Genomic DNA, 14,161 nt, shown 5'->3' with positions numbered 1-14,161 from the left:
AAAGCTCTTGGCCCCCACTATGTTTGTCCCAAGTAAGAGGCAAAACACCACCCAAAAGATGTGCTCATCTGAATGTAAAATAATTTTATTATAAAAAAAGATGTGCCTTGGGAGTAATCCTTGTGATGGATGCGGGAAAAGCTCCATTCTGTATGATTGCAAATGGTTTTGAGGATCGCTGTGTCTCAAACTTTTTCAAAGTTATGTATCCCTATCATGGAGGTGAGAATCATGTTGAGACTAATTATATATTAAATTCTGGGTGGGTGAAGTAGATTTGGATGCACTGGGTGGCCATTGGTCTAGCAAGCAAAGACGGGTGTCCCAGATTGGCCCAGATGTCTGTATGTTTGGAGGATGAGTAATATGTATCACCTTCAGGATTTGTTGAAGGTATTATGGCTTGTCATTTTTTGTATTGGAGAATTACATGAGGTAGATGTGTTATGCCACATCAGCATGCATAAGAAGGAGCAAACCTTGAGCCGGTGACTGTTCTTTGCTACTGATGGTATAACTGATTCTGATATGAAAACAACTACTTGCATAACATATATGCAGTGAGTTCCAGTGACATTTGTAAGTGTCTTCACTGACTAATAAATACCTGACATCCAAGATGACTAATAGGTGCATACTTTCCCAGAGAGTGTCGAAGTAACCTTGTAACGTGACCAGAAGTTGCCCAAATACTCTGGAAGCATCTCTGTCTAAGAGTTAATATCTGCTACCTTAGGGTTCACTTATCAAATTCACCATCTTATACAGTCATTCCTAAATGCGAAAAACTATTGGTTGTCTCAGTCTGTTGAATGTAAACTCATTTAAAACCAGTACTTATCAAAAACCATTCAGTATAGATCAACAGTAATAGACCATTCAGTATAAACATGTAGATGCGTATACAGTTCATCCGTTCCTTCCATCCTTATCTTAGTGGCCAGTCCACATTCAAAAAGCGGCTAAATGACTTCTTTCTATGAGTAAAATGCATATTCATAAGCTGTAAGATAATAATTCATCCACACCAATCATCTTGTTATAACTGAAACAATTGTTAATTAACTCCTCCAACAGGTTAATCTTTCTGCTCAGGGTATCATTTTTGGATTTACAGATATACCGTTTTTATTGTTTTTAATTTGGCCAATCCCTTACTTGACCAAGAAGGTGGTTTCATTTTTTGAGAGACAACACAGGAACATGATGAAGGCATCTAAAAACGTTTTGCTCTCCACTTCCATTCGATACACTATAATCCTGATGTTCAGCTTGTATCCATTGTCACCTTTATATCCCAGAGGAGCAGTTCTGTCCAAAGATATTCAAAGACTCAAGTTGCCATTCACCTACTTCTATTCAACCCTTAACATAGCTCATAGAAAATATACTGTATATTATTGAGACCCTTTGGCACTTAAAGAAGCTTTTGCACCTTGTGCCATTTCTGGAAGTAGTAATGCAAGCAATTAAATGTAAAGTTCCTAAAAGAATACAATGTGCTACTCATCGACATCCAAGATTAAATCTAATATTCCTAAATCAATGAAATGTGTCAATTCTTGACACACACGGTGAACCTTTCTCCACTTGTTAATATACCATATCTGACAGACAAGATAAAGACATGAAAAAGCACTATGAAAAACAAGAGAAAGGAGAATGCACTCTTGTAATATCTATAGTGGTGATGTCATTGCACCCTGAATGTTCTGTCAGCTCCTGGGTGATAGAATGTCCATGCTTGAAGCAGGCCGTCATTCCCTGGAAGCTGTTGTTGATGAGCGGTATTAAATACGACTTCTCCACTTACTTGTTGTGATAGTGGTCACTTCAATTCTTCCTTTACATTACCAGTATTCCTAGAAAATGAGATCTACTTTATTTAGGAAGTTTGCCGCTAACAGAAAACAGTTCTCCCCCAGAAGTAGAATCAGGAGTTGCTTGAGTTAAGCAACATTTATGAGCGATCCATGTATACACGAAAGTGCTGATGAAAGTGTTTGAGTGTTGTCAATTTTCTTTATTGGTGGGCAAATGATACAGAATTTGATGTCACTTCACTTTGGATGACCTTCCTTTCGATGAAGGCCTTTATAAAACATGGGGTTTGCAGAAGTTAGATCCTACCATCAAAGACCTTTGTGCACTCCAAGAAAGTGAAGTTATTTAATATATTGCACAGTGGGTTTGCCTAACCATTATGGGTTTACACCAATCCTTCTATTAGTAGATGACATCACTTGTTTTCCGAAAAGTCATTGACATAGACACAAGACCTGTCCTACTGACAGTTGGTAGCCCCTGACCCACACCTGACATCCCACACAACCACCTAACTGACTGGACACACCTCAACACCAAGACAACCTTGACCATCATGACTTCTATTCATTCTGGTGCTCTGACAGAGCTCTACACACAACATACCTTCAACCTACAATGAGAGGAGATCTCTCCTCCACTCACGCACATCCTCAACTCAGCCATCAACTCCACAACCTTCCCGGAAATGTGGAAACATGCAGAAGTAAGACCCCTCATGAAGAAATCCACTGTAGGTCCCAATGACTTAAAAAACGACGGCCCGCACCTCCCACCTCCCATTCCTACGAAGGTCCTTGAGAAAGCTATCAGCCACGAGCTCATGGGCCAACTGGAGAGAGACAACCTACCCAACGCCTCCTAATCAGGCTTTCACTTAAACCATAGCACCGAAACAGCCCTCGTAGCCGCAACGGACGACATCAGGACAACCCTCAACTGTGGAGAATCATCTTCCCTCATCCTCTTCCACCCCTCCACAGCCTTCAACACCGTATGCCATCACCCACCACATCTGCATCAGCGGCAATTCACTCAAACTCATCACTTTGGTTCTCATTTTCCCCTTGCAAACAATCTGCTTCCCACCCTTCACCTCTGAAACCAAAGACACCATCTGATGCATCCCCCAGGGCTCCCCGCTCAGCCCCACCCTCTTCAACATCTACATGACTCTGCTGGCCAAGATCGTCAGCAGCCACAGACTCAAAATCATCTCATACTCCAACCACCACAAGAGAGAACTTTCAGAATGCTATGATCAACGTCACATACTGGATGAAGACCAACTTCCAGAAATTGAACACGGACAAGACGGAAGTGCTCCTCTCTGGTCGAACCCCCTCCTCATATGATGACTCTTTGTGGCCTTCCGCCCTTGGACTGGCACCAACCCGCATCACCCACGCAAATAACCTGGGCATCATACTGGAAAGCGAGCTCTCCAGGAAGCACCATGTGAACGCAGTAACCTCTTCAAGTTTTCACACTCTTCGAATGCTCCAGAAGATCTTCAGTTGGATCCAACACAGCACCAGGAAAACAGTGGCACAGGCTCTCATCACCACCTGACTGGACAAAGGAAATGAACTGTACGTAGGAATCACAACCCAAACACTGAAGCGACTGCAGACCATCCAAAACACAGCAGTCATACTGGATCTCCCAAGATGGTCAAGCATAACCCCCACCTCAGAGATCTCCAGTGGCTCCCAATCAACAATAGATGCCACTTCAAACTACTCATCCACGCATTCCAAAACCCTTCAAAACATTGGACCAGCCTACATCAACCACTGATTGACCTTCCAACAGCCCACCATACAGCTCCACTCAGCCCACCTAGCCATCGCTCACGTCCCATGTATCCGTTGGGCCCGAGGAGGGGGGACTATCCTTCTCCTACTTCACTGCCAAATCCCAGAATGACCTCCACCACCCTCGCTGACTTCAGGTAAGCACTGAAGACCTGGGTGTTTGAATAATTGGCTTATCCTCAGAGTCTGGATACCCCCCGGGGTGATAAGCTGTGCTTGACAAATCCCTATGTATTTATTGATTTATTGATTAGCAATGGTTTCCAGATGATATAATAACTGACCCTGGGATGCAATTTAATGCCACATTTTTGGACAGCTTGACTTAAGTATTTGGGTACAGCTTCTAATCATTCAATAAATACCTCTCTAAAAGTCTACCACACTTCGTGGCACCATACAACATTCTACTCAACTCTATCACCCTACACTCCACTGTCCAAATCTATACTTTACATCTATGCCCTTGCACTCCAATGTACAACACTCTGGGCCACATGTATGTAGCTTTTTTATGACGCAAATGTCCCCATTCATCGAATTAGGCCATTTGAGAATGGAAAAAAGCTCTTCTATGCACAAAGGCACATTTTGTGATTCTGCAACCTATTACCAAATCGCACAATGGGTTAGCAATTCGGTATTAGGAAGAGACATTTTAAGAGCGTCCCTCCCTAATAGCGACTCACAGTAGTATGTAAGAATGTATTGTGACCAAATGTGGTTGCAAAACATTTTACCTGTAACTTGAAGTTGGTGGTAACCCTTTGTGAGTGTATGCAAAAAAAAATTAAGAGCAGGCAGTGGTCCCAAGGACCCCCGCCTACTCTTAAAAAATAAAAATAAAACTTTTCATTTTTACTTTTAAACGCATCCTGTTTTCCTTTAAGAAAAACAGACAGGCTGTATTTTTAAAAACCTGTTGCTTTATTTAAAAGCAAACACAGATATAGTGGTCTGCTGTCCCCATCAGGACACCATCCCTGTGTTTTTAGCAATTTTCAATGGGTTGCAAATTGCACTCTACCTCATGAATATTAATGAGGTAGGTCAGTTGTGACCCCATTAGGACTAACTAAATGTGTAAAAGACACATTAGTACATAGGTATGTTCGATTATCTAATAGCGAATTGCAAAACTTCGCTATCATGTAATTGCTAAATTAAACCTACGTACATTTGACCCTCTATTCTGCTATATGACACTTTTCTATATGACCCAGCACTCCTCTCTACTGCACGAGACCCAAATCCAATTGATAAGAGTTTACTACCTAAACTATGCCAGTACACTCCACTCCATGTCACTCTACTTTATGACACACCAATACACTCTATTATACTTTACTTCATACTACGGTACACCACATCATGCAACTTTACTCCACTGTGTGAGACTTTACCTTACTCTAAGCTACTGTACATCAATCCACTTTATGAAGCTACACTGTTTCACACACTACTGTACTCTATGTAGTTCCACTCTACAACACTCTACTACACTGAATGCCATTCTGCCACTTTACTCCTGTCTATACCCCTTCACTCCACTGCAGGCTACTGAACAACACTCTACTCTATGATACTCTTGTCCACTATGCAAAACTGTATGCAACTCTTTGTATGCCACTGTACCACACTTTACTCCACTCTACTCTTACACAGTACTCCACTCTACTCTACTGCTCAACTGTTTGCCGCTCCACTCTATGCCACTCAGTGCCATTGTACTCTATAACACTGCATCACAATCCATTGAACCACACTCTACAACAACAATGTACTGTACACCATTACAGTGTACAACTATCAACTAAAATGTATGACACTCTACTCTAATGTAGTGTTGATACTGTGCAACACCACACTACACCCTACTGTACAATAAGTACTCCAATTTATGACACTTCACTCAACTGCATGCAAACCCATGCCACAATAGTCTGCAACACACCACGCCACTCCATGTCACTTAACTTCACTCTACACTACCACACTGAAGTGTACTTGTTAGACCTGGCATCTTTGGCATGGTTTCCCCTGACTTTTTAGTTCAGACTTCCTGTTTTTTCTGACTTCTTCTTTCTGGACACTTTACCACTGCTAAACAGTGCTAAAGTGCATGTGTTCTCTGCTTAAAACATGGTAACAATGGCGTATCCAGAAATGGTATATTTAATTTACTAATAATTCCATAGTAAAGTGCACTCAAATTGCCCAGGGCCTGTAAATTAAATGCTACTTGTGGGCCTGCACCACTTCCACCCACTTAAGTAGCCCTTTAGAAATGTCTCAGGCCTGCCATTGCCGAACCTGTTTGTGCAGTTTTAAACTTCCATATTAACCGGGCAAGTTAACCCTCTTGCCAGGCCCAAACATTCCATTGTAATACATATAAGTCACCCTTAAGATAGGCCCTGTACATCCCAAGGGCAAGATGTAAAGATATGGGAAATTTTCAGTAAAAAGCAAGTGGAACCCGAGCCCTACTACATCTTTATGCCCGACGTGTAAATCGTGTTCCGAATTTGTTAAGTGCTTTATGTTCTTTTACCCTGCCTGTTTGAAAATTAAGAGGCGATGGAGAAAACAGTTTGTCTTTCTATATCATGACTCACAGAGGCTATCTGTATAATAAGCTTTGAAAATACAGAGTGGGTTGTGGTGTCAATATCAAGGTATTTAATGTATGCATGGCGCATACAATATCACATACTGGATACAGTCTAATATCTTACAATGGAAACTGGTTTTATGCAAAAGTGTTTTGTATGCAGGTTCACTCTAACCAAACCTAGATTGCTTCAATATGCACTTGCACTTTACTGGTGAATACATTCCAAATATTTTACTATAGAATTGCCCAGACAAAGTTATCTAATGGTTAGGGAAATTTAGATAGGAGCTAATATTATCGTTGGTAGGGATTTTTACCCATTGCAGATACAAAATCCTTTTCATGAAAACTTGTTTGTTTATATTTAATTCATAGAAGTTAAGCTACCTAATGAATGCATGGTGCATTAGATGCAAAATACTGATAAAACCTAATATTATTTAAGTTGCAGCTTTGTATATCTACATCTATCTATGTATATATATATATATATTCACTGAAAAAACCATAGGTTTCACACACGTTATAGTTACGAATTAGCATTTAAAAAACCTTGCAAATTCACTTAAAAAACCATAGGTTTCACACATGTTATAGTTAGGTGGATATTTTACTCGTAAAAAACCAATGAAATTCCACCGTTATAGTTAGTTCAGATAACTATAACTCGCGCGCCCGCAATCCTCTGCTCATGACGTCACATATTACATCACTCATGACATGGTCAGTGGCATCACTCTTGACATCACTGATGACATCATCCTTGTGATAGAGTGGCGGTCGCGCGAGTTATAGTTATCTGAACTAACTATAACGGTGGAATTTCATTGGTATTTTACGAGTGAAATATCCACCTAACTATAACATGTGTGAAACCTATGTTTTTTAAAGTGAATTTGCAAGGTTTTTTAAATGCTAATTCCTAACTATAACGTGTGTGAAACCTATGGTTTTTTCAGTGAATTTGTATGGTTTTTTAAATGCTAAGTTATGTATGTGTTATTATTTTTTTTATATATTTATTTTTCAATAAACTACATATTAAAATCACCCCGCAATTTAAAAATAATAATAATTTAAATGTTTTTTTCTGCCTTCGGGGTCCTCCAGGGAGCCCCTGACAAAGGCTAGGGGGTCAGGAACTCTCTACCCTGCCCCCTTTTCACGTTCGCCACCTTCCTTTTCCACTCTCGCACTGAAAACAAACAAAATGGCAGCCGGCACTTCCTGATTTCGACCGATTCGAACGTTGACTGACATGTAACAACCAATCAGAATTACGCTCGCGCACGTTAGGGTGCGCGCACGGTGCGCGCACGGTGCGCGGCTATAGATATGTATGTGCTTTTAACTGCAATTTTCTCAGGAACTACTGAACAGATTGACTCCATATATGCAAAAGGCACATACCTGACCTGAGGACTACCTTTCTGTCAAATTTCAAGTAATTCTGTTCTGCCGTTCGGGCTGTACCTTCGACTAAATGTCCTATGGGAAAATGCATGGGGAAAACGCGTTGAGATGTCATCAGTGATGTCACTGACCATGTCATGAGTGATGTAATATGTGACAGCATTAGCAGTGCATTGTGGGGCGCGAGTTATAGTTAGCTGAACTAACTATAATGGGGGAATTTCACGGATTTTGTACAAGTGCAATGTCCAACTAGCTATAATTTTCCCTAAAAACTATGTTTTTTTCAGTGAATTTCTAATGCTTTTTAAATGCTAATTTCTAACTATAATGTGCCTGAAACCTATGGTTTTTTCAGTGAATTTCAAAGGTTTTTTATATGCTAATTTCTAACTATAATGTGACTGAAACCTATGGTTTTTGAGTGAATTTCAAAGGTTTTTCAAATGCTAGTTTCTAACTATACCTACAGAAGTAAAGCAAAAGAAATGCAGAAAGAAGCAACAGAAGTCCACAAAGACGAAGAAAAGTGCAGGAAGAAGCAAGACATGTGCAGAAAGAACCAACAGAGGAGCAGAAAGAGGCCTTATTGCAAAATCATCCTGTGCCCACAACTTTTTGCTGACGGGTACTGGTGGTAACTGACTCTGACTAAGCAGTCCTAGAGCCAGTGCAATGCTAAAAGACACTTAGAATACAGTGAAAACACCTACATAAACTGGAGAACACTATGCGTTGGGGTACCCCTGTGATTAGCATGACCTCCTCTGTAAGGCCCTAGTACATAATAGGGCAGGGGGATTAGAACTACCTCTCGAAACACGCTATAGGGGGCATTTGCACAGTGGTGAAGGGGGGGCCTGGGGCGACATGTGTGCAAACACGCCCTGTGGCCCTTATAAGTTGGGAGATTAAGTCCCCTTGAATCCTGACGGTCCCTGGGGTCCAACTAGCCAAACAGGTACCTCCAGTAAGCGCCACAGAGCTGCATTGCAGAGAGGTGTAAAAAGGGGCGTGGTCTGGACCACATCTCTGCAACGCAGCTCTGTGGCACTTACTGGAGGTACCTGGTGGGCTAGTGGGCCCCAGGGGCCCTCAGGATTGAACCAGTCCTAGGATGCTTTATTCCGGTCCAGTAAAGACATGGCTTGGCAGTTTGGGCTGGACTGTTCCCAGGAGGCACAGGGTCAAGACTGATTTGCATATGGCCATGTCTGAACTGGGGTGGCGTGGTGAGCAAAATAACGATGGATTAAACCCAGATCTGTGACTGGGGGTGAATGTTTTGCCAATGTGCAACATTCCGTCCATCATCTTGTGTGTTTTGCAGTATATTTTGATACCTTGTTGGTTCTAAAATAAAACAACAATATCTTTTGACACAAAACAATTGGCCTAGTGTTCAGTTCTTGAGTGTGTGAGACCATTTGCTGACTGACTGTGTACAACAAATGCTTTACACTGTCCTCTGATACTGCCTTACTGCTCAACCAAGCTACCACTTTAGACAGTAAGGTTATATCTAACTTTAACCTCTGCCAAACCTCTGGGGCCTGAGGACCCTATACACATTGTACCTTACTTTGGTCCAGTAAATATAGAGCCACTTTCCTACACCATCCCCTCCCTTCACCACTGTGTAAACACGCCATGTGGCCGTTTTTAGTTGGGGGATTAAGTTCATTTGAATCCTGAGGGTCCCTAGGGTCCAACTAGCCCACTAGGTATCTCCAGTAAGTGCCACAGAGCTGCGTTGCAGAGAGGTGTAAAAAGGGGCACGGCCTGGGCTACCTCTCTGAAACACAGCACAGTGGCGCTTACTGAAAGCACCTGGTGGGCTAGTTAGCCTCCGGGGGCCTTCAGGATTGAAGGGGAATTATTTCCCCAACTTTAAACGCGCCACAGGGCTTGTTTTCACACGTCACCTCGGGCCCCATCCCCTCCCTTCACCACTGTGTAAACGCGCCCTGTGGCCGTTTTAATTTGGGAGATTTAGTCCCCTTAAAACCTGAGTGTACCTTGGGTCCAACTAGCAAACTAGCCCACTAGGTACCTCCAGTAAGCGCCACAGAGCTGCATTGCAGAGAGGTGTAAAAAGGGGCACGGCCTGGGCCACCTCTCTGAAACACTGCGCAGTGGCGCTTACTGGAAGCACCTGGTGGGCTAGTTGGCCCCCTGGGGCTCTCAGGATTGAAGGGGAATTATTTTCCCAACTTAAAACGTGCCACAAGGCGTGTTTTCACATGTCAACTGAGGCCCCATCCCCTCCCTTCACCACTGTGGAAGTATTCATGCAGTGAGCCAGGCCTTAGCACATGGACTACCTCAAACGCCTATCCACTATGCATGCAGTCATCTAACCACCTACACACTTGTCTTTCACACCTTACATTTCCCAGCCAGTATCCATACACTTCCAGCAAACACCCTGTCACTCCCCTTGCACTCCTCTAGTGACCAATTCAGCACCATGTACTAATCCATTCACTGCACCAAAACCCAACCACTTATAAATTCACCCAGGCACTCTCCTTGCAGTACTCTAATCATTTAGTCAGTACCCAAGTACTCATGCACTGAGCCATGCCTTAGCACATGGACTGCTCCAAACCCCTATCCACAATGCATGCAGTCCCCTAACTAACCAACACACTTATAGTTCTGCACTTAAACGTTCAACAAAAAAACAATATTTCAGTTTCAATATTTTAAAAAACATTTTTATTTCCATTTAAATTAAAAATATATAATGTAATTTAAAAAATAAAATATGTAAAAATAACCAGTTAAAAGGCTGTAGAAAATCAGTATAAAAAAATACATATAACTATTATTACATTTAAAAATTATCATTTAAAAAACCTTCGAAATTCACTGAAAAAACTATAGGTTTCAGACATGTTATAGTTAGGAATTAGCATTTAAAAAACCTTAGAAATTCACTGAAAAAACCATAGGTCATAGTTAGCTGGACATTGCACTCGTACAAAACCATTGAAATTCCTCTGTTATAGTTAGTTTTGCTAACTATAACTCGCGCGCCCGCAATGCACTGCTGATGATGTCACATATTGCATCATTCATGACATGGTCAGTGACATCACTGATGACATCTCAAACGGCAAACTTACTGTCAATAAATGCGAGCGTCAGCGTAACCGGATGGTGGGGGAGAGCGTTGAGTGCCCTCTCAGAGCTTAAGGGCCTTTGGTGAGATATATATATATATATATTGTACCAGTCCTGATTTCAAGCATACAAAGCAGGTGCTAACACCATGGGACGTTCTGTCAAAGAGAAATATTTATTCCATAAAGATCACCTAGATGCGTTTCGGCGGATGAAACCGCCTTGCTCACTACATCTGGTATCTCTGCAATGTACTGCTTTTATCTACATGCTCGTAGCACAAAATAAAATGGTTGTCACAGCAACCGTCATTCTTCAAAGGAAATAGAAGAAGTGATATTTCAAGCATGTTAATACACTCTGTAAAGCACCTAACAGCAAAACATACGTGTGATTTACTGTTGTAAATTCACAACAAATTCAAATGCGTCCTATTTACAAATGTGCAGGAGTATATTTATAGTAAAGCCACTGAATAATAAAGTACATATATATATATAATGATAGTGTAGAACAGTCAAGTAGAGGAAAGAGTTTAGAACATTCTTATAATGTTTGTTATGTTGTGTTTCTTGTGTTATAGGTCTCCCACCCCGTAGTCCCCATACTTTCCTTCCCTTCCTTAATTATTCCAAACCTCTGTGCTATTATAGCTTCAGACAGTGGGGCAATTGAGAGGTGGACCCACTTGAGCAACAAGCGGATCCTTGGAGGTTGGAATAAAACCTTGGCAGAATACGCAGTCCAAGAATTTATTCTCTCCTGATCGATTTTGAGTTAAAGATGGTTAGAGGATATAATGGCTGCCTTGGTTCTTGTTCAGCAAGAGTTAACTGCTTCTAGAGCAGAAACAGCGGCATTACAAGACCGGGTAGATAAACTTCAGAAAAACCCTTTCCATGTAAGCTCAGGTAAAGGGTTTGGTGGTGCTTCTTGGCCTTCAAGTAATTTAGTTGGAGCAGCATGACCTGTGTCAGGAGGAGTCCCCACACCTGTACCATTGGAAAGGTTTACAGGAGAAGAGAGTAAGGTACAAGGGTTTATGACACAGGTGTTATTACGTTTTACATGTAAATCCAGAGAGTTTCCCACAAATCAAGCTAAGGTAGCCTTTTTGCTTTCGTTTCCAGCCAGATATGCAGCCCAGTGGGCAGTTCCTTTGGTGAGCAATGATAATCCTTTGTTGTATGATTGGGATGAGTTCAGGAAAGAGTTTGAGAATGTTTTTGACAGACACGCCCATAGCCTGTCAGCAGACAAAGAGTTACTAGAGTTAAAACAAGGAAACAAAGATTTAGTAGTGTACTTAAGCACGTTTCAGTGCTTAATCTCAGAAACTAGATGGCCTGAGGAGAAAAGAGCAGCTTTATTTCATCAAGAGTTATGAGAAAAACTCAAGGATGTGTTAGCACAAGTGGGTCCTCAGCCTACCACATGCACTGATCTCATCAATCTCACTCAGAGATTGGATAGTAGGATGAATGAGCATTAGAACGAGTGGAAAAGAAATTATAAATTTGTTTCTAGATATGAGAAGCCCAGGTTTCATAGACCTAGTAATGTAGGTGTTTCAGAACCTATGGAAATAGGAACAGTTAGAGTTCCTTTAAAATCAGAAGAACGCGAACAAAGGTGAACAAATGGGCTTTGTATGCATTGTGGCAGGAAAGGCCATTATGCTGAAAATGTGTGGTAAAAGCCCAAGAACAAAATTGGTTTTGGTAACGGGGTACTCCTGTGCTTCCAAAGTCGTAAAACTAGAATGCTCAAAGGTGAGAGGAGGGGGCTTTTTGAGTGGGTTGGTAATCCCTTCAGCACAGGAAAAATATGTTTTGAAAACAGAACACTTCAAGATTACCATTCGGATGAAGATAAGTGGTGGGTGGAGGGATTTGGAAGCCATGGTATATTCTGGAGTGTCTGGTTTATTTATTGGATGAAGAATTAGGTACCACATTACAGTTATCGTTAGTTGAGAAACATACACCTGAGACTGTATTGGCCATTAATGGTAGAGAACTCGCAACAGGACCAGTCCGTCTCTCCACGAAATCATTAGAAATCTGTAGTACTCGTCTCCATTTTGAGTCTTTGATCTTCAACGTAATACGTGCACCACAGTACGGGATTATAGGATTACTATGGTTGATAAAGCAGAATCCTACTATTGATTGGGTTACCAAGACCGTTCTATTAGACAGCATCTGGTGTAAAGAACATTGCTGCAAATGTCCAGAGATCATCCTGTACATTCCTTAGCATCTCTACATCATGTAGTAACTACAGCAGAAAAAGACATTCAATTGCCTAGGATTTATGAAAGTTATCAGGATGTATTCAATAAGAAACATGCCAGCGTATTGCCCCCTCACTGATCATACGATTGTCAAACTGATCTAGCACCAGGAGCAGTAGTACCATGTGGCAGGATATTTGCTCTTACTGAATCAGAAAACGAGCATCTCAAAACATATTTTGATCAATACTTGGTGAATGGTTTTATAAGACCTTCCAAATCTCCTGCTGCCTCCCCTTTATTTTTATACCGAAATCAAATAGTGAGAAACGCGCTTGCATTGACTATAGCGCTTTGACCCACATCACCATTAAAAACAGATATCCGTTACCTTGATACCTGTTCTGCTAGATCATGTAAAAAATGCTCAAATCTACACACGTTTGGACTTGAAAGGGGCCTATAATCTGGTCTGTGTAAGGAAAGGGGATGAGTGGAAACCGGCTTTTCGCACCCATTTTGGGTTTGGTTATAATACATGGTAATGCCATTTGGATTCTGAATGAGGTGTTGTGGGAGTATTTGGATGTGTTTACTGTGGTGTACCTTGACAACATCTTGATATATTCAGATTCAGTACAAATGCATTATCAACATGTCTGTTTGGTCCTACAAGCCTTTTGTAGCAATGGGTTATATTGTAAATTAAGTAAGTGTGAATTCCATGTATAAAAGGTGGAATTCTTAGGTGTGATAATCTCACCTAATGGATTGGAAATGTCTGACCGTAAAATTCAGGCAAGTCAAGGACTAGCCACGTCCAGTCATTATAAGGGACGTACAATATTTACTAGGATTTGCTAACTTTTATAGGAGATTTATATGTCAATTCTCAAAAGTAGTGACTCCTATTACCAGGTTATTACGGAAGAATACTCCATTCGAATGAACTGAAGAAACTGAATCCTCCTTTGATCAATTGAACAAAAACATTTACATCAGCACCAGTGATGGCACATCCAAATCCTGAGAAATCTTTTGTAATTGAAGTCGAAGCTTCAGATATGGCAGTTGGGGCCATCTTGTCTCAGAGCAACAAGATAACGGGTCAATTACATCCAATAG

This window comes from Triturus cristatus, chromosome 5_2 (genome assembly GCF_964204655.1).
Source record: "Triturus cristatus chromosome 5_2, aTriCri1.1, whole genome shotgun sequence".
NCBI lineage: Eukaryota > Metazoa > Chordata > Amphibia > Caudata > Salamandridae > Triturus > Triturus cristatus.
This window is presented reverse-complemented; position numbering follows the sequence as displayed.